Consider the following 25,395-nt stretch of genomic DNA (forward strand, 5'->3'; position numbering starts at 1 on the left):
GGTAGGGGATTGGAATGAGAGGATCTTTAGGGTCTCTTCCAACCCAAACAGTTCCATGATTTTATGATTTTTTGTGGTTTTAAGGAAACACACACAGTGCTAAGACATTGAGTAGAAGGATTGAGATTATGAAGGAAATTAAAGCATGAGCAGCCAAAGGGACAAGCCACAGGCCAAAAACAAGTGAAGATGGAGAGAAGGAGTGAGTGTTAACCGCAGGAGCACATTCATTTCAGCCCCTGCAGGAATTTCGGTTTTCTCTGCATAGTCTTCTGGTTTGGGTAGAGATACTGCCAACTGTGGCTATCTTCGGGTCACAAATGCCAAATTTCCCTCTTCTACAGTGCCTGGCTGAAGGAAACATTCCTCACATATTCCTGTGCTTAAGTGAACATTGGTTTGGGTCTTGAGTGGGAGGGATGACTAAGAACTAAGAATTAATTGCTTGATTCATTCTCTGATTTTTCTTTACAAGTATTAGAAAAGGTGCTATTATCTGCTGAAAGATTATTACTTTAATTGTCCTTTGATAAGAACAGAAAACAAGGGAATCAGTTACTCATTGTGGTCCATTAGTAGTGTATTAAAGAAAAATGCAGAATCCCATGAAACTTTTCCCAAAGTTGACATTTATTAGGTTGTAAAATAACCTCCCACAGAAGCATTTGAAGCCCTGTCATTTAACTGATAAATTACTGAGGGCAAGAGGCCATAAGACCTCCCTAAATTAATTGCTATTTGAACTGGCGTGAAGCTTAAAAAAAAAAAAATTGGTTTGAAGATTCCCAGTGACTGTAAGTATCACCCAACCCCTGCAAAATTGTCAAAGAAACCAGATTTATATCTGTTCTGAATGTCTAGATTTAACTTCTACCTACTGGCCACTATGAGATCTTTTAAGGTTAAAGAAACTTTGTAAGCTAATTCCAGTTCTCTCTTTGAATACTTATAGTCTGTGATTAAGAAACCTCTCAGCCTTTTCTTTGTAAAATTAAAGATGTAAATCTTCTCATGTCTTTCTCCAGAATGAGGTTTCCCAATTCTTTATTCATTCTTGTGTCTTTTTCCTCAATTATTTTTAGTTACTCAGAACCTGTGGCCTCTAGAATGGGCTCTGAATACCAGCAGCAGTTGCACCAGTGCCAGGTTGGGTTGTTATATAATTTCTTTGCTGCTTCTACTTGGTATTACATCTCTAGTACATGCATTATGCTGCTGAAGATGTCTACGAAGCACTTAGATTCAATCACTTTCTAGGCTTTTTCCAGTTTGCTTCTGGCCTTCTTTCTCATGCCTGAGAATCAAGTTCCCCACTGTTTAATCTTACATTCAGGACTTTACTGAAATTCATACTGTTAGCTTGTTTGCAGTTTCCTCTTGGGCTTGTTTTGCTTTATTGCTCTCTGTATTCCATGCCAGTTCCCAAAATTCCACAAAGTTACTAAATAATAGTTTAACCTTTTCTTCCATGTCAGTAATAAAAACATTAAATAGCAACTGGTAAGCCAACATCTATAGGGGGCTGAACTTTCAGCTCAGTGAACATTTGCCATTTACTATTTAATTTGGAAAGGTATCAGCTGGTCTCCAATTAATCTACACTGTACTATGTTTATTTTAAACCAGCCAAGTATATTACTCAATAATTCAAATTTGGTGCTCTTCAAAAGCCCATTACATCAACACTATTACTTTTATCAACCTCGTTTCTAGGTTCATCAAAACACAAGACTGGATTAATTAATAAGACTCCTTCTCCATTACATGTTGCTAGTGTATATTAATTATTTATTTGTTGAGACCTGTCACAGATGTTCTGTGATTTTGCTCATGATTGATGTGCTGCAGACAAGTCCATGATGATAGGCCCAATTACCCCTTTTTAATGTGTGTGGTGTATGGAGAGCATCCACTTATTTACCTCCTCCTAAAATCTTCCTGAAGTTTCAGGAAGGCATTGTGTTGCAGTGAGCTGGACACATACATAACAAACAGCTACTGGATTCCACTAAGGAATTTTAATTTTTAATGCTATTCTAAATGTGTCTGTTGGTTTTTATTATTGTATCGTGCTCCCTTCTGAGTAGCTGTTTGCATACAGAATCTCTTGGGTCTGTTCTTCTTGAGAAAAGAGACAGGAGCAATCTTTGGAAAGATCACCCGACCTGGTCTGAACCCAACTATGCTATTTTCCATTCTTTTCCTGCACCCATCCGATGAGCATGGGAACATCTTCTGATACTGCATTAGGCAAAATCATCATACATCTTTCAGCTATTGTTTTTATAACCCCTTGTCTGGGGAAGAGTGTTTGAAGAGCAGCATATTATTTTCTTAGGATTTTAAGGCAGTTTGACTTTCGTGAAATGTGTATCCTCTTACATATTTTAGAATCACAACATCATTAAGGTTGAAAAAGACCTTTCAGGTCATTAAGTCCAACCATTAACCTGGCACTGCCAAGCCCAACACTAAACCATGTCCCTCAAAGCCACATCTACACATCTAAATATCTCCAGGGATGGAAACTCCACTGCTGCCCTGGGCAGCCTCTACCAGTGCTTGACAACCCTTTCAGTGAAGACATTTTTCCTCATATTCAATCTAAACCTCCACTGGTGCCACTTGAAGCCATTTCCTCTTGTCCTATCATTTGTTACCTGGGAGAAGAGACTCATCCCCAGCTTGCTACAACCTCCTTGCAAGTACCTCTGCCTTTTCCTCATTTTTGTCATTGTTTTTCTCTGCTTCTGGCAAAGGATTGAGATTGTCAACCCTTCTTTGATTGGTAATATATTTATAGAAACATTTTTTATTTTTTTTTTACAGCAGTAGCTGCACTTTTCTTTCATATAACAGATGCAAAATAATTGAACCATGTACCGTACGTGAAAGGGAATGGGATTTGAAGTAATCTGCAGTTCCCAAAGGAATTTGTTCCACCATTTTGATGAGACCCTTTTTTCTTTTCCCATTGATCCAGAGGATCATAGTTGCTAACCATTGTCTTCTTCTGGCCCCTGACTATGTCTTGGGGATGACCTAAGTGCAGACAACAAAGATACGGGTACAGAATTCCAGAGTTCTTCAGGAAACTGTAATAGACAGTGGAGGAGAGATTTACTGTGCCATGATGTTCTCAGCTGGATGCGTTTCTTGTATCAAATATCTCTGTGCCCATACCTGTCCCATAGTTATATCCATCTCCCCAACATGACATGACAGACATTACTCAAAAATAGCAGAGAATGCGAGCTTAGCATCAGCATTCCCTGTCAGCTCTGGTGCTGCCTGTTGGAAAGAAACTTTCCTTCTCTGAGGCACTGGGGATTTCAGGTTGAAATGTTGGAGTGGCATAAATTAGGAAGGGGGAATATTTGATTCAGGAATCTTATCTCAGAATCCAGAACATGTTGGGAAAACTGAGTTCTGGGTATGCAGATGGGCCAGCGATTAACAGCTAAAGCCCAAGAAGAGCTGTGTTATAAATAGAGAAATTTGAGTTACTTCTCATGGAATATTCTTTGCAATGGCCAGTTTTGATACACACTGGAGTTACTGAGAAGGGTTTGCCATCTGATAACATGTTGAGGTAAAATTTACAAGCTTCAGGGAGGTCAGATAGGTTTTATTTTATTTGTCCTATGGGTGGTTTTTTTTTTTTTTTGGGTTTTTTGGGGGTTGGGGTGTGTGTTTGTGTATGGTTGTTTGGTTTGGTTTGGTTTTTTTTGTTTGTTTCTGGAAGCTAGCCTATGTGGTAAGCCCATTGCTCAAATTCATCACCTTCCTGAGGGTAGAAATACAGCTCTGAGACACTGAAAATAATTAAAACTTAACAGGACACGATTATAGGCACCTAACCAAACTCCTTAAGATCAGCAATTCCCAAAGTTTCCTATTTTTGAAACCCTTTTTGGGACCACAGTACAGTTTTCCTTTGCACATCCAGTTCTATGATCATTTCCAGTTCGGGACTCAGGACCCATCCTGGTTTGGGAATCCCTGTTCCTGCCCTGTAAGAGTAAACACTGTCCTTGCTGAGCCCCTTGGGTCACTGTCTGCACTTTCATGGGAATCTCTGTTTCTCTGTTCTCTATAACCCCTATTAAAAATGAGAAAGCATCAGCAGTGCAATGCAAGGGAGAGGAAGGATTTAATCACTCATCTGTCTGTTCCTACCTTTTCAATTTTCAAGAAGAGGATCATTGATCTCCTATTTTCTTTTATAGCATATGGGGCACACTCATGGGTAAGTATTTACAGGATGGATTTGGATTTGGGAACAGATCTTTGAATCAAGATCATGAAGAATTTTGCAGATTCCCCAGTGAGTTTTGCACCTTGATTTATATAATTGTTCATTGAAAATTTATGTCACTGTCATTAACTTAATGCAGCAAAGATGGTGTTGGTATCTGTGATATAAAGTGACTGAAAATCCATCCTGCTATTAATAAATGATGTCTGCAAACACAGTAGCATTCTACTATTCTTAAAAATTTGCCTGCTTTTGGCTGTGCTGTGGAAAAATAATGCCTGCTGGAGTGTTTCTGCCTCTGCCTGTCTTCTGATGGTGACCTGACATGAACTTGTTTATGTAATGCTCCCTAGCAGCAGTGCTGCTGCTGGAGACAGGGCTGTTCCTGTGAGCAGAGGTAGCTCCATATCCAATTTTAAAGGTTTTTTGAGCTATCGAACTTAACAAATGCGATGCCAGGAAGGAGAAGGTTTTTTCCTGGATATATCACTGGCACTGGAAGCCAGGAGTGTTTTATCTCCAACTCCTGTGTCAGGTGAGCTTGCTGAGAAGGGCTGTGTTTGGTCTTTTGTCTTGTTCTCTGCTGCCATAGACTCCTCATTTTCTTGTGTTGCAGTTCCTCCTCTCCAGCAGATAAGGGTGAGTAATGCAGCGAGGTGACCCCTGTTTGACAGGTGTCACCATGTGGATTGAGAAGATTTGATGCCTTAGCTCACGATAGTGGAGTTTCAATCAGCTGCCTTCACAGGAACATTGCTACAGCAGTCCAAGACTCTGTGGCTGACGTTTCATGGCTTTGGTGTCATTATCTCTGCAGGAGTCAGTCCCAATGTGACATAATAAACAACAATATTTAGTTTCAGGCCAGGAATTTTCTTCATTATTTATGATGTTTGTGGAAGTCATGATTTCTTTAATGTAGCACAAATCTAACATATGTAAGGAATAGACACCCTCCAGATGTGCTTCCAGGCCTAAATCCAGGTCTAGAAATCCATACCATACTTCATTCAAGAGCAACAGGAAGAGGGCCTGGATACCCCTTTACTTCTTTGAGCTGCCTCCACATTTCAAGAGCAGAGCCTTTGCAGCATGAAACTGTAATTGCAGGATACTCCTTTGCTGATTTCAAGCACTCAGTTCTTTGAATTTTAAGAATTAAGTGCTCTTGGGGTGGAAGTGATGTGTCTCAGCTGAAATCTATTTTAAAATAATCTGCTGGTGATCAGCTGTCTATGGCCAAACATCTGGCAAGAATCATGTGGCAAGAATCAGACCTGTTAGTCCAGCACACTCCCTGAGAGGAGTTAGACTGCTCCAGTGGAGTGTGTTCCCTGGGACAGCAATTCTGACTCATTTCCATGCCACAGACTTATGCATCCACACACCGCAGACCTCAGACTGCAACACTGGGCACCAGGTATTCTGCTTGGTTTTTCACAGATGCTAAAGCTTATTTATAGGGCTTTCCCCCCATCTCTTTCCTTTCCTCATTGTCTTTTGTTCTTAATTTTCTCTCTTCTCCACTCCACTTTCTATATGGGTAAAATGACGCATCTCAGCTTAGAATTTATGTTCACATGTACTTGTCTGCTCATGCTCATGATGGCCTAGAAAGCCTGAAGGAATATTCTGTAATTTAGTGTCCATTCATGTGTGTTTTCAGTGCTTCCCATTAAACAGCAACATGCAGAAATGTTGGCAAGAACAGAGGTAGCAGAAATGCCGTCCTCACTATTCCATGGAGTACAAAACAGGCATTACAGGGATAAATTTGCCTTATTTTCTTCAGGAACATCTAATAATTTCAAAGTCTGTCCCTCTGACTACCCAGTTTTTCTATCTCCCTGTGAACTGCTGCAACTTGGAATTGGGGGTGTTTGGGCAGATAGTGCCAGAAACACCTCAGCTGTCATCCCAGCCAGGGAAGATCTGAGAAGTGCCATGAACCTAAAAATCCACTGACAGAGTCAGAATTCAACTTGGCACCTTGTTGGTCAGGGTGCTGGTAGCAATTAGAAGTCTAATTAAATGATGGCTGCAGTCCTCCTGGAGTGACAGATGAGGTTCTGTTGTAGCAGAGATGATCTTGTAGAAGGGTGTCATTTTCCTCTGAAGATCCAGTGGTGGTGAGATGGGTCTGGTCTTCCTCTGGGAATCCACTGGAAACAGGCTGCCTTGGTGTTCTGACTCAGATTTTATCCAGGTAGGAATGCTTGGCTCCTCCCGCTGGGTGGAGCATCTCACAATGGGATTATGTGATTTTATCAGTCATGCAGTGAGACTCAATGGCCAATTAACAGAAGATACCCCCTGGAGGGAGGATAGGTCGTGGAAGAGATAAAGAAACACTGCCCCACTTGGTTTTAACAGATGGCAAAAGAATACATAATTTTGGTTACATCTTGCATTGCAACCTAAGATATGCCAACAGAACCTCCAAGCTGATGTGCCTCTGGATGGGGTCCATCAGTTCAACAGACAATGTTCCTGGCATAATTTCACTGCATCTGGACCAAACTGATGCATCTCCCTACCAAGTGCTGTCCTGCAGCATGACTTAGCAAAGCTTGGTAGGGCATCAGCTTGGAGATCTCTCCGTGTTATGGCACAAACCAAATAAAAGCTACAGGGCAGCATCCAAATTTGTGTTTCAATTGGGAGCATCCTCAAAGGCATTCAGTGCACTTCTTTCTTTCCTAGGTGTCTGTTATACCTCTGGCGCTCCTGGCTTAAGGCAAATTTTGCCAGATCTGCAGGTTAACCTCATTTTAATAACCTTTTATTTTGAATTTGCAGTACATAAGCATGACTTTGGTTTGCTTCAGATGGCCAGGGCTGTATTCTGCAGTATAAAAACCACTGGTAGAAAGCAGGGAATGGAACTGATTCATCAGTAATAGCATCTCAAATGCATTTATTTATTTCTTTAGTGCCCTGGGAAATGCTTTCCTTGAAAACCACAAACTGTGACACGTGGGTTGATGGATGGGTGGTTTTTGCTGAATATGGAAACCAACAACTCTGTATCTAGAGTGATTGGAGGCATGGAGACCTTGCTGACACCTCTGTGACATAGGATCATTCAAGCAGGATAAGGTCATACCAGAAAACTTGCAGGAATCTCAAAGCAGGATCTGACAAACCTTGAAAGATCAAAACCATCAGTGTTCTGCACGGATTGTCCTTTCCAGCCTCTGGAGTCTATTTCCTCAAAAAGAGGTTAAAGGAAGAAAGGTACTTTAAAGTTCCTCTTTGCAAATGAAATTATAATTGATGAAAAATTAAAGTAATTGATGTAATATAAACCTCCTGGTAACTGGAGAAGGTGTTGCAGAGGCTTCCTAGCAGTTATACATCAAGAAACATTCTTAATCTCCTAGATAATGTCGAAAAGGAATGACATTTATTATCTACAAGTCCTCACAAGCTGAGGATGCAGTTCATAACACTGTATTTGGCTCCCCTTCCTTTTCCTCCTTTGTTGTAATCCTTCACCACGGATCATTTTACATCCAAACTCACCTTCATCTGTTATCATACTTCGGTGATTTATCGGCATCACAAAGTTCTGATTAATAAGGCTAGAAGGACATCCATCAGAAGAACTAAGAATGTGTGATCATTTCCTCTCAGGCTCTCATTAGCTGTGGCTGTCCTTCTGGGAGTTTTATCTTTGCCTTTCTATTTCCAGACTAAGGCACATGAGGCTTAAAAATAATATCCTACAATTGATCTTTGGTTTCTCTCAGCTTTTAAAACCTTTGGTCAAGATGGAATATGATCTCCATGCTGTCAGCTGAAATAAGTAGAAACAACCCAAACTGTACAAAAACACTCTTAATGAATGAGCACGTGAGTCAGAATAATAAATGGCTTGATTCAGCCTCCTTCATTCAAGATGGAAAATACAAAGCTCTACAGATAATCCTATGATCATATAAAATATTTGTGGGCTAGATAGGAATTACACTCAACAGTGTCTTTTCCAAAGGAGCTTCCTTTTTCTTTACATTGCTTTGGTTTAAAATGGAATGAGTTGTGGTGAAATACACCTCTGGTATTTTCAGGTTGCTGTGCTAAGTGAAGTGGGAAAGGTTCTGTTTCAGAGTTTCTATACTAAGCTCTCTTTTTAATGAGACACTCCTAGGTTAAAAATACCTCCTGAAAGCAACTTCCCACGTCTTTCCTACATTAGTGACATATTGGAGAAGAAAATGTGGAGTACGCCTGAAAGTGATAAGTTGAGGTTAGAGGTCTAGCCAAAGTCAAGTGCTAGGGAGTTTCAGCTGTAGAGAGCTGATGCTTTGAATTATAATCAAGTGATTAATGTTTCTAATGTAAGTAGGTTTGGGAGTTACAAGGACTTGGAGCAACAGCTCGGATAAGAATGGTGAAACCTGCTTTTAGAGTTATTTTATTTATAGCACATTCATTAGGTTGGGCAAAGTGGACAACATGTGCTTATGTGGTTAATGATAAATCCATACGGGGACTAAACTAGTCTGCTGAGTTATGACAAAGCCATTTGTAGGTCAGATTTTTGTGGAGAGAGACAGACTGGAGACACAAGTCCTATCTGTTTGGGGGTGGGGGGGAGCAGGGAGAGGGCAGAAGAAGAAACCAGCTTTTCTCCTTTTGTAAAATACATAGGATGTAAATGTTACAGATCTTCATTAATATTTAAAGGTCATTTGCCCCTGAAGTTTATGTAGCTGCCTTCATAAATACCAAAAATAGCATGGGGAGGAGCAGACATGCATGGAAAGGTGTACAATTTTTTTTTTTAATAAAATAACAGATAATCCAATGTTAACATATGAAAACTGCAAAAGCCAGAAAAGAATCCATCTCTGAGGCATTATAATTTTTCTTGTGGGATTCAGACAATCTAGAATGAAATGAAAGGTACTGAAGGAAAAAAAAAAAAGTAAGACTATTCCTTCTGTTTGAATTCATCACACCTTAATCCTGCTGCTGTGAGCAGTTTAAGGTACTTTTTCAAACAGAAATGGTTTCCCCAGGTGAGAGTATAGTTAATAAACCCAGTATTTTGGCACATGGTTCATGTGGTTTTAGTTATAGATCTGCCAAAAGGATAAAAAAAAGATTGGTATCCCTCTTCTATTCTTAGCCAGGGCTGTGCAGGTCCTTCAGCCACAGGTCCCACTGGTTTCCACCAGAGACCATGATGCCATTTGGACTGAAAAAAAGAAAAAGAAATAAAAGAAACACAAAAAAAGTAAAAAGAAAACCCTTATAAATTCCCTTTCTATAGCAGCCAAATGCATGTGTGTTATTTCACCCTGGAATCTCAATAGTTGCATGTTGCCCATCCTCACAAATAAACACGCAAAACCTGTCCATTTGCAACAAGCCATTTCCCTTCCTCTGCTCCTATTTCTAGGTAGCAATGGAAACGTGGTGTTCATTTTCAAGGAAGCAAGTTGCCAAGTGAATACTCTCAAATGTGTTCCCCTACCTCTACTGGGTGTTGCTGCAGGTGCTGTTTATGAATGAGCTCAGATTATCAGAACACACTTTCAGAAAAGCTGACTGGTTATACTGAGTATTTTTATCAAGAGAAAATGGCACCTAGTGCAGAGAGATTTTATATACATATGCAACAAACACAAGTTCAGGAAGCTCTTTCAGATTAATTCTTTTTGAAAATTCATTTATTACTTTCAGGATGGTCAGTTAATAAAAGACATGGTTGCTTTCCCCCTCCCTTGACACCTGGTAATCCAGAGTGGATCCCTGCTAGGAAGATGTACTTTAGTGCCACACAGCATCTTGGGCGCCAGTTGTATCTGCATGAAAATTTAGAGGCCTAATCAGAGTTTACCTCATTTAGAGGCTACACAAGATGACTTGTTTCTGACATCAAATGTCGTGACAACACCATCATAATATTTATTTCATAGGTATGAAATAATCTGTGTTTTGGTCTGACAGGTAAACACATATCTTATTTTTGACCCCCTTGGTAGACCTAGAAAATGAGGTGCAGAGATTGAAATAATTAGCTAGGCTAGTAATCCCTGGAGCAGGAGGGTCAGCTCCAGAGGAGATTCATCCCATCTGTGTTAAACTGTGTTTGGATAAAACAAATTATCTCCACAAGGACCAGTCTCTATTTACTAGAGAGGGACTAGAGACGGACTAGAGGGATTTAGCTCAGATCTACCCTTGAGCTGGCTAAGCAGAGTGCAGATACCTCCCACCCCAGGGAATAAAACACTGTTTTTTGAATGACAAGCAAGGGCCAAGCTCTAGGAATAGATGTGCTCCTTACCTTGGAGAGCTTACAGACAAAAACCAGTGTCTGAAGTAGCAGAAATAAGAATGTTAAAGCTGTGTGGGAAAGTCTGAGACTCCCAGGGCAAGCCTGTATTTACCCAAGGCTTCAGGATGAAGAAAAGGTCTTGTGGGTGTTTTGGGTAATTTACCATTCTGAAATTAGCTATATTTAGTTTATTGGTTAAGTTAATTAAACAGCAGCAGGACCCTGCCACTTGTATGGTGTTAAATGTTATCATGGTCCCTGTTTATCCCAGAGTGGGGTGTCAAGTGTCTGGCATGGTTGACCAGCAGCATGCCCCAGAGATTGTTTCCAACAAATGGTCTGCATGGGGCCATTCTCTTTTGGAGGTTAAGGGCATTTAGCCTCCAATGTTCATGGGGCTGTGCCTGCTGGCCCGGGGACCAAAGACCAGCTCTGACCCTGTTTAGCTAATCTCTTCCTCTTCTCATTTTATTATTTGACCTCTTCACAATCAGAACCATGGGGAAGCAGCTATGGTGTGCTGGGCTTGATACAGGGCTAGCCTTTGAAATAATATGGTGCTATCTAATTCCCTTCTGCTGTTCTCTCTAATCTGTAAAGACCTCACAAATCTGAATTTGGCCTGGTTACCCTAATCTGCATCATGGGCTGCCCAATTCACTGACTTCAATGGGCCACACTGGATTGTATCAGGATTTGGAGCTGATACTTGGTTTTTTTGAGCTGGTTGAGCAAACAGATCTGCAAGATCTCTTCTTGACAGTGCACTAGCTCTGATCTGAAAGGAGACACAGCTTTAGACATCTGTTTTAAGGGCAGAACTATTCTGAGCTTATTTAAACTTGATACAAGGCTCTGTTTATATTTCTTTGATTAATTGAAAATAACCTCTCATTAAGGAAGTGACAGCCGATACCATACGCTTGTGCTCAAGTCATTCACAGCAGCAAAAAAAATACACCAAAGGTTAGGCAGGTCAAAGCCCTTGTTTGGATCAAAGCATATGTTGAACACTGTATAAATGCCAAATCTGAAAGTGTTTTGTGTTTAAGGTTGAAGTTTGGAGTAAAATGATACTACAACAATAAATCTCTAATTCAGCTTGTTAGGTTGCTACTGCATTCACAAAGGCACAGCAAAGAGAGGGATGCATCTGATGGAGCAACTGGAGAGGAGTCCAAGTCTTAAAAATTTACAGTATAGGTGAGGTAATACCACATCCAGTTCTGGTAGGCACATTTGAAAAAGAACTTTAATGCAATGGAAATGGATCTTGAAAGAGTGACAGGCACGGTTTGTGGTTTGTCCATAAATCTGTCTTACCATGAGAGGCTAAAAAAGCTCAGCTATTTTTATTTATTCAGGACAAGGTTACAAGATGACTTGTCTGTGGTTTTGTAAAGTTGAGCTTGCATGGCAAGGGAGCAGCAGGCTCCAGTTTCCACTCAGAGCTGCATGGCCTGGCTGCTTTCAACCAAAATATTGGAGGGTCCCCAGCTATGCCTGAGCTCGAAATATTCCTGCTGTTCTGGGGGTAAACTGAGGATGGGCTGTACCTTGGTGGGCTGCAGCCTTCTCTGTCCATGATCTGCAGCTGCTTGGAGAGACTGATGAGTGATGGCCAGGGTTGAGGGTGGAGAGTGAGGCTAGACAAATGCAGTTCAGAAAGGCAGCCCTTCTTCCTGATGGGGTGAGCGACTGAAATAACTTATCTAGGGTGCAATATCCTTCCCTGAAAGCCTCTGATTCGAGGGGAGGGGGGATGTCTCCTTGCATGATGTGCCATAATTTGTAATGATTCAGGTGTTGTTTTGGGACATCATTCTGTGGCTTCAGCGTGCAGGTGATCAGGCTAGGTGATGGAAATTATCAAATGAGTGATCTCTATTAAATAGGAATATTTTAAAATTCTTGTTTTAGTGAGAATATTATATTTCTATAAAACTGATCAGATGGAGAGGTCTCAGTGAGGTCATCTTTAGCCTCAGAAAGGTCAATTTTTAGAAAAAATCTCTCACCACTTTCATATTTGTGGGCAGAATGACTATGTTTATATTTTCTTTCCAAGAAAGACTTAAATCTGAGCTTAGACCTCATTTCCAACTGTCCCTACAGGTTATTATACCTGGTAGGACATCTTTCAGTGAGACGGGGAGTGACACAGCTTCTTCCAAACAAGATTTGACCTTCTGTTCAATTTACAGTGACCTTTTGTGTGAGTATCTCATCCACCTTTCAGCAGTGGTGTGGGAACCAAATCAGGAAGATGAGGACCCTTAGAAAGTCCCATGGGCTCCTATCAAAGAGTTTCTGGCACTGCCTATTACAAATGCAATTCGAAGGTGGGATTTGAAGAGAGCCCAAAGTTAGGTCTGGGCTGCCTGTAAAGGACTCATTTTAGTCTAAAGGATGCTTTAAAAACTGCCACCAAGTTCAATAGCTGTTGTGCCCTTGCACCCAGCATGTAGAGAGGTGTTCAGAGGGTTTGCCTTGCTGGAAGGTTAGAGTGGATATTAGGAAAATAATCCAAACAGATAAGGAATAATGCTATTAGAGAATACACTGGATTGGACATCAGGAAAAATTTCTTCACTGGAAGGCTGGTCAGGCACTGGAACAGGTTGCTCAGGGACATGGTGGAGTCACTATCCTTGGAAGTATTCCAAAAACGTGTAGGTGTGACATTTGGGGATGTGGTTTAGTGGTGAGCATGCTGTTGTTAGTTGGACTTGGTGACATTTGAGGTCTTTTTCAACTTGAATGATTTTATGATTGTATGATTTTGAAGAATCCATCCAACTTTGTTCAATAAAGGAAGTTTCCTGCATCCATCCAAGAAAAGGTTTGACTACACACTCAGTGTGATTTTCTGCTTCTGTGTGTCGTGCCATCGGCACGGGTGTCTCACGGGTGCCTGGACTGCCACTCGCCATGTCCCCGAGGTGTGCGGGGCCGTGTGCTCCTGCCCAGGCTGGGCACAGCACCCCAGGAGCCCCGAACCATCCCCTCTGCTCCGGGAACTGCGGGCAGTGCCGCATTTCGGAGCCACTCCCGCAGCCCCGGGCAGAGCTGCCTGGGCTCCGGGGGCAGCAGGAGCTGCCGACAGGATGCAGGAGGGACCTTTCTCCTGCCCGCTGCCCCCCAGGCACACGCTGGAGCATTCGGGAGCTTGGAAAAGCCAGGAAACTGCTGAAAATGGCATTTTGCTCTCAGTGTCTAACATCATGGCACACTCCTGCTCAAATAAATAAACTCTGATGGGAATCCCGCCCCTACCCCCCTTCACTCTCTGCTTTAATAAAACTTGTCACAGTGATTTTTTTTTTTCCAGTCAGCAGATTTTTACGCTGGTTAATGAGGGGGAAAAATTTCTCTTCCCCACCCGCCCCACCCGCCCCCAATTGCCTCCCCTCTCTTTCATGTCAGGGGCCAAGTTTGGATTGAAGCCTGGTGAAGTTTCTGTGTCATTTCCTGTTGCTGCCCTCCCCGGCGCTCGCTCCGCGCTCCGGCGCTCCCGTAGACGCGCGGGGCGTCCGCCCTCCCGGCCGGCGGCTTTTGGGGAGCATGTGACAGCGCTGGGCACACCTCACGCTCCCGCCTGTCACACCGCATTCCTGCTCCTGCTGTCCCCACGGGCTCAGCTCCCAGCCCGCTGCCAGGAACGCCAAGAAACCGAACGCTGGAACAACTTTCTTCTTTCCACGCAGCTCGCTGTGCGTCCCAGGCTGCTGGGAACCTGAGGCGGTGAGAGCAAAATCATCCTTCTCTCGCAAACTTGGCCGCCGTGGTCCTCCTGTCCGTGCAGGTGGTCAGGAGCGATGCCGGTGCTGGGTGTTTCGGGTGGGCGAAGGGCTGCGGGAGGGGACGGGAGCCCGGTGCGCGTCTCACTCCGTGGGACAGGTCAGCTGCGAGGGCTGGCACTGCTGCTGTCGTGCTGGTGGCTGGATGTGACTGACGGAAAACAGGACTATGTAACCGAGGGGGAGAGCAGCACGGGGATGTACAGAAGCCGGGCAGGCAGTGAGCGGAGGTGAGGCAAAGAGCAGGGGCTGCTCGGCGTTTTCTCTTGCGTGTTTGTCTTTCAGCTTCAGTTTAGTGTTCACAGGTTTTTCCCAGGGCTGGCTTGCGGCAGCGTTCACGGGGTTTGTGAGTGTGTCCAGTCCTGGGGATTTTGCTTTTCTGAGCAGAAAGAGCTGATACGTGTGGAAATCTGTGTTACCCTCGCTTGGAGGAGCGGGCACAACTCAGCTGGCATCTGTAAAATCCTGCCTGTGTTGCCTTTCCTCTGCCATTGCCTTAATTGCTCGCTGAACGCACATACATTTGGTAGGAAAACGACACAAATGCTCGTGCTTTAAAGTGGAGCAACTGTGACTTCATGTACTATTTCTGTCATTCCTGACTCGTTCAGTCTTGACTGTTTCTTGGACAAACAAGGCGTAACAAACTGACGGATAAATCCTGAAGCATGTGCTGGAGCCGGTTCCCGGAGCTTCCAGAGTTAAAAGGCTTTCTTGAACTCCCTGACACAGGGCAGTAAATCTCAATGTGTCAGTAAGAGAGGGGAAAAAGCGCTTGCAGAGCATTACACACTGGCAGATAAAGTCAATGCTGCACAACTCCGGTCTTCACAGGCAGGATTAGCTCCCAACACTTCCAGCTACCCAGCAGCATTTAGAAAGGTCAATTATATGTACAATATTTACCAGTTGATTATAAGTGGGGCAGTGAAAGCCTTGGAGTTGGCCCCAGGAATAATGATCCCAAGGCGTTGTGTACTGTATGTTTACCTTCTAGTCACTGCTGGATTCATGTTCCTGTCTCAACTCCCTCTCGTTTTATGCTGGTTTGGCAGTAGAGTTCTGTCTGTCCCCCCTTCCCTAATGAGAAAGTGGTGGAAAAAGGTACAAGATGGGTATGTAGGAAAGGGGTTTTGGGCTCACCCTGAGCATTTCAGTCCCTCTCCCCTGCCTCCAGCCAAGGCACATCTCCTCTCATGGCTGGAGAAAGTTCAAGCTCCCTGTCCAGCCTTGGCACCCCTTGTCCTGCTGCCATAAGCAATAGGAGACCCAGGAGACATTTGCTGACAGCTTTGTCTATAGCCAGTTTCTAGGTAAAAGCTCAAAGTTTGTTTCACAATTCCCGTATGAAAGGCACTTTTTAAAAAATCAAGTTGAGTAGGAAATCCTTTTTTAGGTCTTCCAGACTCTTTCTAAGTGTTGTGCTACTGAAGGATTTATCAAAAAGTATTCACTTTCAGTATTCTCACAGCTGGCTTATACACGTACTAATGAGCTGGTCTCAAGGGTCTGTGCTACCCCACACGGCTTGATCTGAGACAACTTCTGTGTGTTGCTGGAGTTCAGGAAGGGCCAGGACACTCCAAAGGCGGTTTGGATGTAGTCACCTTGTTTCAGAGTGTAAGACAGTTTAATAATATGTAGGCGTCAGGCCGTGCCAATTGGCTTCAGGGCTGAAGAATGGGCTCTGGCAGGGGTTAGTTTACTAGCAGAGACATAGCCAAGAGAGTGATGAGCTCATGTAACCGAGGGAGGAGAGAAACTGTAGCAGGAGTTGCTCCCAGCCCCTCCTAGGAGCCTAAGAAATAGCATTTACCTGGAGCTGTGCTCTGTATTCTTGATGTGAAAGGAAATGGGGTGACAGGCTGGTATTTTCACAGGGGTTCAACAGGCAAGTCAGCTCTGAGATGAATGGAATCAATGCCTGTGCAAGGTGACTGAGGGGCTAACTGAGCTTCAGAGCCAGCTTTGGGTGCTTGAAGGGGGGATAGGACCTCCAGTCCTTTGGAAACCCACCTATATTTACAGATGTTGAGAGATGAACATCTGTCTCAAGTGCGGTTTTTGGGAGTTGGTTTCTAAACTATCCCAAAACTTTACCTGTGTGCCAGCTGGGAGGTGAACATAATTTCATCCTTAATTTTTTTTGATTTAAATGTGAACCCACTTCATTTTAAGCTGAGATCACCCTGCTGATTTCAGTGATGTTATTCCTGATTTACAGCAGTTGAGGGCAGGTAGGAATCAGTCCCTTAATATCTGCTTTTTTCTGACACTTGCAAAGGAAAAGGCGAAACAAGAGAAAACCACTCAGGGTGAGATCATGATGGGAACTGGCCTTTTTTTTTTTTTTTCTTTCTTTCTTACTTGCCCTACATTTTTCTGCTGTCAATAGAAATTTGTTCTGTGTATAATCAAATGCTGGGTCCTTATTTTTATACAGAACTGCTGTAACAGCAGCAAACCCTGGGTGCCTGTCCTGTCTCTCTCCTTGTGGGAGCGTGTTCTCCACACCACACAATGCCCGTGTAGCCTTGACAGATGAGCCATGGGATGGCCATTCCAGTTTTGCTGCTTACCTTGGGAAAGTGCTCTGCAGCCCAACAGACTTCACTGTCTGGAAATATTTCCTGTTGCACAACATAAATTGTCTCTTTCAGTTTAATCCTGTTGTCTTAGATTACCTCACCAAAGCACTACCTTGAGCAAAGCCTCTCTCGGCAGCCACTCCACTGCAGTGGGGGAACCAGTATTCAAGAGGCCACAGGTTGTGAACACTCTGCAAGAAGGTGGGGTGAGCATGTGCTTCCCTTCCCCCTTTCTCATCTTGCGCGAGGGCCAGGCAAACAAGTCCTGCTTTTTAACAGTGGGTCTGCACTACTTCTCGTCCCTGAGCCAGACCCCTCTGCAGCTCCACAAACCCACGATGGCCACTGAGACCCCCAGGAGAGATCTCCCATCACTGGTGGCTTCTTATGGTGCTGGTGGTCCTTTTCTCTGAGCTGCTTTTTCCTGCTTCAGTGCTTGAGCTTGGTGTGGTGCTCCCTGTCCTGCCCAAGATTGCTTAGAGGATTCTGTGCTGCTGCCTACCAGCACGCTGGCTGCCATCTGCTTTAGTTTCTCACAGGCTTCTCCTGGGCACAGCAGCAGCATTTGGGGTAACCTTGGCCCAGTTTGTGGGTGCTTCCCAGCTCCCTGTGCTTCCCCGTCTCCCCAGGCTGAATCAGACACTCTGTGTTCATCTGCTTTGCTCTTGCTTAGCTCCAGCTCCAGTCCTCGTGGTATTTAAATGCTGATGCACAAATTTAGGTAACATTTACACGCTCTAGTGAGTCTTCAGCTCGCCTGCACAATTTTCTTGTTTTCCTTCTTCTGATGCAGTGCCACTACCTGAGGACAGTGCTGCCTCCTTGCTCCAGGGAGCTGCTGAACCCTGCTCTGTTTATGGGACAGTGCCATAGCAATGGGGATGTGTAGTGGAGATGGTCAGGATTAACCAGACTGTATCCCTGCTGCTGGCCAAAAAGATGCCTGTCTCCTTCCCTCCCCAAACAGAACCCTGTTTGCTTTGGCTATTTTTAAACATATTGGCTGGTGGAGCCTGGAGCTTGCTATCAGTCTGAGCCTTGCCACATGCAACCCACAGCTCTTTAAAATGGATTATTGTGGAGATGGGAAGGAGAGTTTTTGTTCTTCTGTCCACTGGCTTGGGGCTGCCTGACATGATGGTGGTTGTGGCAGTCACTTGCTTCCCAGTAAATCAGCTAAAGGCAACAAACTTCTCAAAGTCAGGGGCTTTCTCTCCTTCCTCTTGACTTCTGGACTTGAACTGGTAAGAACGAGGTGAGAGGCCTCTATCCCATCAGCAATTCCCTCAATCATCCTCTCCCTCCCTGGAAGTGTTATTTTTGGTTAATGCATACAAGTCTGAGCCTCCTTGGTCTATCCTGTGGGAGGAAGCCCCAGGCTGGAATTTTGTAATAAAAGCCAGATTTTTCTCTGGAGGCAGAGCGAAGGAGGCCACTGCTGTTGCACCTCCAGTTCTTGTTAGTTCTTGATCAACTTAATCTCACAACTGTGAGAGTTTTCTTTCTCTGCTGAGGATAAATTTGTCCTCTGAGGAAGGTCAGTGTTGTGGTGTTCACTCTGAGATACCTAAGTTCCACAGAGCCGCTGGTGGAAATCACAGCTCAAGCTGTTTGGACCTCATCTTCCCAAAAGAAATTCCCAGCAGTTCACTGGGGATGAGTCTCTGAGTGCATCACAGGCCATTTGTACCCATGCAGAACCACGGCTTTGCTAAAAACAAGGAGTTTCTCTCCAACGTCCTTGGCCACAGTTTGCTCTTAACCTTAGGAGCACAGAGCAGTCTGTCCTCTCCCACACCAGCAGAGGCTGGTTTTCACTGGAGTGAATACCTCTGTGTACCTGCATTTTGGAGAGCTCTCAGAGGTGCTCTGTGGTTATGAAAAGTACACAGGTCTTGGCCTCTGATTTCCTCTGTGACGACAGTAATTCAGCATTCTGCTCCTTCACTGACCATGGGCAATGGAAAGACCACTAATCCCTGCTCTCTTCTCTTTGCCTGTCCTTGAAGTGGGGGCTGTTTCACTGGTGCAGTGAAAAGCTGAGAACATCTGAAGTTGCCATAATTTAAATATGTGTGCTCTATCTTAAATATGTCCAGGGAGCTTGCTAATTAAATCTGAGTTTTCTTCTTGGTCATCAGACCCAGAACTAAGGATGCAGACAGAAATTGAAGATGACCTAAAATCCTCAGTGGCACTTCTCACACTACCTGTAAGACAGTCTTTTGGAGTTTCCCATCCAGACTTATTTCACTAGCTTAATAAAATCTATCTATCCTTTTATTTTACTAGTCATTGTGACTCCCGTCTGACATAGCCTAAATTATGCTTGGACTACTTTTTTTTCCTTTCTTTTTTATTAATGTATCCATAGACTGTATAGTCTTCAGAGATTTATTTTTCTTTAATGAAATCAGCCTCATTTTCCTGGCTAGTGTACTGCATGAATGTCACATTTAAATATGTGCTTTCAAGTCCAGTCCTTTCCCTCAGATATATTACTTGACACTACATTTGTCTGCATTAAACTGCAGTGCTGATTTACTACATCAGTGACCATGAGAGACTCAAATTCCTCTGACTCCTGTTTTGTTGTTTCTCACTGTTTATTATCCACAATGATCTGATTTTTGGCACATTGCAAGCTGAAGTTTCCTAATTCTTTTCCTCCGCTTGATACAATGGTTGCAATTAGATTAATGTGTACTTAGTAGATTTGGATTGCAGAGCAAGTACAAAAAGCTCCCCTGGGAGCCATGGATGTCACAGCAGTGTGTGGTGCCAGGTGTGCGCAGGAAAGAAGGGCTAAAGATGTGCCCAAAGTGTAGGGAAGATCCTTCACCTCTCTCCCACAAGCTGGAGGTGGAAGCAGAGAGTGATCAATTGTCGGTGGCCAGTCCTCAGTCCTCCTTCCTTCCTTTTTTTTTTTTTTTCCTTGAAGAGCTCTGGAAGTGTTTTCTTCATCTGCTGCAATTCAGAAGTCAGAAGGGTGCTCTTCAGCCTGCTAAGGAGGCTCTAACAGCACCGAGCCTGCAAGATCTGAGATTTGGTCAGCAGGATTCTAAATAGGTTTCAGTCTTAAACATGAAAAATTGGGAATTCCCTTTGTTCTCTTTGTTTACTTGAAGAAGCCCAGGCCAGGCAAACCTGCCAGGCATGCTAATGCTTCCTGACAAACTGCTTCCAAACACGAGTTTCTCATAACGACAGCAACAGTGCAGCAGAAACCATTTCCAGAGAGACAGAAGTAAATCTCGGTCATATTTTAGTCAACCTCCACCTTCAGGTTGTGCTTCCCTCCATGGGTGTGCATCACCTGTCCTTCAGCAGGATGCTGTGCCAGGTGGTGAATATCTCATGCACCACTTGTGAGAAATTCCTGCTGATATTTAGGAAAGGCTTCTGTGCCATGTCAGCCAGCTTCTGAGAGGAGCAAGCCAGGAGGCAGGTGCCTGTTCAGATACATCCCTGGTGTTTCCAGCTGGCTGGCTCTCAGCCCCTCCTCACTGGGCACATGAGGGAACACCTAATTGCCCTTCCCAGACACCCTATCTCCTTGGACCCTACATGTACAGTAGGGGTTCTGAGTCACTCCTCAGAAATTCAGTGCACCTGACACCTTCTGAACTCTGCTGAATGCCTCAGTGCTTAAAATAGGTGCTCCAGGTCATGCTGCTGGATGGAATGGCTACAGGTTCACCATTGTGACACGTGGGTAAGGCTTTTATTAAACGCGGCCTCAAGTCAATTTTCCACAACTCAGGTTTTGCAGGTACAAAGGACAGGTTACAGGGAAGTATTCTTGACCTTAATCATTATTTGCAAAGCAGTGTGTGAAGCACTGCCTGTTGTTACTAAGAGAAATGATGCATGTTAGAATGGGAATCATATGGCTATCAGGCTGTGCAATCTGACTTTATTTTCCAGCAACAATAAATACTTGCTGATTCTGTCCGGACCTTGCCTGTAGTTTTCTAGAGTTGTCTCTGAGGCAGGAGGTTTCTTGCAAGAAAAAAAAAAAAGACATCAGGGCCCTCATCTGCTCTCTGCACAGCTTTGACTGTGCAGCTGGCTGCCAAGCATCACACAGCAAGGCAGAGCAATGCTTGTGAACCACCATGGAACAACATCAGACGAGCCAAACAGAGCCATGTGATTTTAGGCAGGGCTCAAGAATTTTGTTCCTTTAGCTTCAACCCAGGGGGCAAATTTGTTCATTTTCCTGGCACTGAAACAATGATAAAGCCTCTGCACCCATTTGCCCTGAACCAGTATGGTTTGTTCTCTGAAACACTTGCTGTTCCCGTTTTGTGTGATAATAGCAGTTACAGGATAGGTGGAGATTTCATGGGAGCAATACTCAGGTACATTAGGCTGCTTTCACCCCCTCTTGAGGATAAAAAATGTCCTTAAAGCAAGTGTAAGTGGTATTGTCAAAGTGGTCCAAGTGGACTCCAGAATCAGACAAATAGGTTCCCAACTCTCAAGGGAGTAGGTGTTGCAAACTTTTGTGGGGAGATGAATAACTGAATCCTCGTGTCGCCCTCTGAGATGGGTGCTTAGGACAAAGTGGTGATTCTGGTGGCCACAGTGGATGTTGGAGGAAAATTTTAGGAAGGTTGAAGCACCTGTGTCTGAAGACATTGAGTGCTCCAGTGGTTCATCATGCTCTTGACACATGCAGGATCCTGAGCCTCATCTGGTGGCTACCAGTAAGCTTGGACTAAAATCACAGAATGATGGAAACACAGGGTTGGGAATGACCTCTAGTTTCATCAAGTCCAACCATTAACCCAAGACCACTGTGCTCATCACTTATCCATGTCCACATCTGCACCCTTTTGGAATAATTCCAGGGACTGACGTTTGCCCCAATTCCCTCAGCAGCCTGTTCTAATACTCAAACACAAATCTTGTGAGAGAGGTGTGTCATAGCATAGATGGTAAAGTTCCAGAACCTGAAATGCTCATTACTACAGAACTCACTGCTATGTAAAAACCACTAAAGCTTTCTTGACCTTTGATTCTTTCCCCTCATGGCAGAGATCACACAGTGTGAATCAGCTCAGAAATGAAGTGAAAGCATACAGCAATCAGCAAAAGAAAACTTAACCTAGGGAGGAAGGAAGGTATTTTTTGTGAAATGTAGGAATGCAGGCAAAGATATGAAGAAAACCACCTACTAAAGAGAAGCAAGCTTGTGAAGTGGACATAAAACCTCCTATGTGGCCTTTTCCTGTCTCATGGACAGCCTACAGTTACTTCAAAAAAGCACAGCTTGATGCAAGCATCCTAAATTATATCCCTATCTCAGTAGCTTCTTGGAACCTAATGTGCCCCACAGGACCACTGTGGACCTGAGGAGGAGACCAAGTGCAGCTGGAAGAGCAAGGAAGCCTGGGAGCTCCCCTAGTCCAACATCTATGACATGGGGAAGGCCATCTTATCCCATTGCAAAGTGGAGGTGCTACCTCAAAGCCATCTGTCAAATGTTTCATTCCTTCTTGTTTATGAAGTGCTGGAAAATTGAAAAGCTCCATGTGATTGTTTTGTGTTATTGAGGAGGAAAGGGTGGAAAAACCCCCCATGTCTTTTTGTTGCGTATTTTGCTTGAGAAAACACGTTTTGTCTGCAGTGAGACCTCACAGCGTGCTAATTCTTAAAGCATACAGGCAAAAGTTTGAAACTGGAGGTTTTGTTGACCCTGGAAGAAAAAGCAGATTCCAAACAGAAGCTTGGGAAAAAAAATCTGCTGTTCCATCTGTATTTGCTTTTCCTTTACTGATAAATGGATGCAGCTTGCCTCTGTCAAGGTTTTGTTCTGCTTATCTTCTGAATCTGCATGAACTTTATTTCTGGGCAATAACAATTTCAAGACCTGGTCACAAGGTAGGCAGCTGGGGAGGTGTATCAGTTCTTCCATCCTCTCTTTCACTGAATTCCTGAGCTTTGGGTCTTGCTTTTGAGTAAAAATTTTGTGATGGAGACTGTAGGGACTAAATGGCTGCATGGAAAATGTGAACCTCCACAAGGGTTTGAACTTTGGTCTACAGAAAACAACCTGATGATTGCCATCTACAAGGGGCTATAAGGACATTCAGATTAACAATTCAGTATGGGAAAACTTAGAATCTCCATGGCTTTTAAGGGAATTAGTTCTACCTTGGGGTTTCCGTTGGGCCATGGACTACTTGAGGATATATGTGGGGTTTTTTCTCCCTGGTCCATGCCTGGGTCATTGATTCAACTGTGGCACTGCTGTGGTGCAATACACAGTGACAAGTCATTCCTGTGAGGTTCAAGGGGGAAGGAGAAGAAGTCAGTGCTAAGGCCGGCTGCAGTGTTGGTGGGGAAACACCTGTGGTCTCTCATTAGTTCTTCTAAGTGTTTAGTCTGTTACATCTGGTAATCTGGTTTAATCTGGTACATCCTACAGTACCAGACAACCACAGTCTGGTACTCTAGGATGAGATGTAATTGTTCTGTTTGACTTCAGTTCAGCTTTTTTTGGCCCCTTCAGCCTGAATGTAGGCTCTTCATGGCTGCAATTTACCACGAGGCACTGTAGAAAAGTTCTAGCATGCATTTATTTAAATAACATCTGATACATTCTGGAGCATAAATGGTATGGAGCAGCTACAGTGCTGTTTCCAAAGAGCATCCTTGGCAAGAAAATAGAGAGGAAGGAAAGATCCGTTACGTGTGCCTGTGTATTGCCCCTAGAACAGGATCAAAGTTATGAAAAGAAACTCTGGTTTTGTTTCTCCACAGTTGTTAAAGTTCACAGGCTTCCCAGGATCTACATTTCAAGGCTATCATCAACCAAATTTTGTACATTTACATTTTTTCGAAATAGTTTCCAGGCGGTGGGGAATTAGTGGTTAGAAATGGTTTGCAGTTCGGTGATAATTTGATTAAGTGAAATCCTTAGGAAAATGAGCATTCCAGGTCTTTTGTGTTTCCCTGCTTCACCTGTGGACCACAGCTTCTTCTCCACCCAGTCTCATAGGAGGCATCTCCTTTATCTCCTGTGTTTCAGTAAGGAATAGATGGATCCTAGTCAGGAAAGACAGGAGGATGCCTCTAGCCAGAATGAGCAGCAGGAAAAGACATTAACTCCAAAACATTGCCACTTTAACATTCTTCCCGGAGAACTTCAAATACGGTAATTACATCCCTCTCCCCAAGAACTCACGTACTCTCTTCTTTTGAATTAATTAATCCCTAAGTCTGAAGCATTCTGCAAAAAAATGAAGAAGACTCATGCCTGTACATTTCCATGCTGGTCAGTGAGCCAGTGAAGAAAACGAGGGAAATAAAAATAAAGAGGTAAATAATCAAAGTTTAACAAATTATGTATAAATAAAAATATTTTTCTAATGTTGTGTAAGGTGGGATATGATTTTTTTAAAATAAGATGGCTAAGTTATAATTTGACCTGTCAGTCCTTGTTAATAAAAGGACCGTTTTGTGTCCTGCTTCTTCATTCAGAAGGGGGGACAGTGGAAGGGAGAATTAAGTACTCAGGTAGGTTCTTTTATAAAAATCTTTGTTTTATTCATTTACTTCAGGAAATTTTGATTAAAAGTATTGATTTAAAAAAGGATGATGTATTTATGCCTTCTTGTATAACTGGAGATTTGTCAGATAGTCACTGACTCATGAATTCCCAGTTTGTTGGAATGGATTTACAAATGTTTGGACCTAGAAACCCAAATGGATTTACAAACAGTTGCTTGAAGTGGTTTTGCAGATCTGTTTGTGACAGTGACATATTGTTCATGCGTCCAAACCATAGGCTTAATACCAGTGCAGTGCTACCTCAGGTGGCAGAAAGAGAGAAGCAGCCTCACTTTCTTGGCTCTCTACAACTCCCTGACAGGAGGTTGGAGCCAGGTGGGAATTGATCTCTTCTCCCTGGAAACAGGTGACAGGAATAGGGGAAAAGGTCTCAAGTTGCACAAAGGGCAGTTTAGATTGGATATTAGGAAGAATTTCTCCACAGAGAGTGTTGTCAATCATTGGATCAGGCTTCCCAGGACAGTGGTGGGGTCACCATCCCTGGAGAGGCATGTAGGTGTGGCTCTGAGGGACATGGTTTAGTGGTGGTCCTGGCAGTGCTGGGTTAATGGTCGGACTTAATGATCTTGGAGGTCTCTTCCAACTTAAATGGTTTTATGATTCCTTGCATCCTAGAGAATTTTCCAGCACTTGGCAAGCCAGCATGGTCCAGGGTGTAGCACCCATCAATGGCCACCATCTCACATCCTGGATGTCACATGAAGTAGGCAAAGCCAGCGGTTTAGGTACCTAAGTAAAAGCTCAGAAAGGACTAGTGAGACCATTCAGCCCATTTTCCTGGATAACAGTAGCCACTGACCTTGGCTTAAATCCCATGGCAACTACAACAGGCATCCCACCCCTACTTTTCAAGTGATGCCATCCTTGGCAGTGGTATTT

At 43.6% G+C, this 25,395-nt stretch overlaps 1 protein-coding gene across 1 annotated transcript in view; it reads left to right on the plus strand.

Annotated features, from left to right (window-relative positions):
• EVA1A (eva-1 homolog A, regulator of programmed cell death) overlaps positions 1-25,395 on the plus strand; it is a 204,516-nt gene that overhangs the window by 123,922 nt on the left and 55,199 nt on the right. The gene's annotated exons all lie outside the window — the stretch shown is intronic.

The sequence above is a fragment of the Chamaea fasciata genome, unplaced genomic scaffold (genome assembly GCF_029207755.1).
Source record: "Chamaea fasciata isolate MVZ Bird 193981 ecotype frontalis unplaced genomic scaffold, bChaFas1.0.hap1 SCAF_3, whole genome shotgun sequence".
NCBI classification, from domain to species: Eukaryota; Metazoa; Chordata; class Aves; order Passeriformes; family Sylviidae; genus Chamaea; species Chamaea fasciata.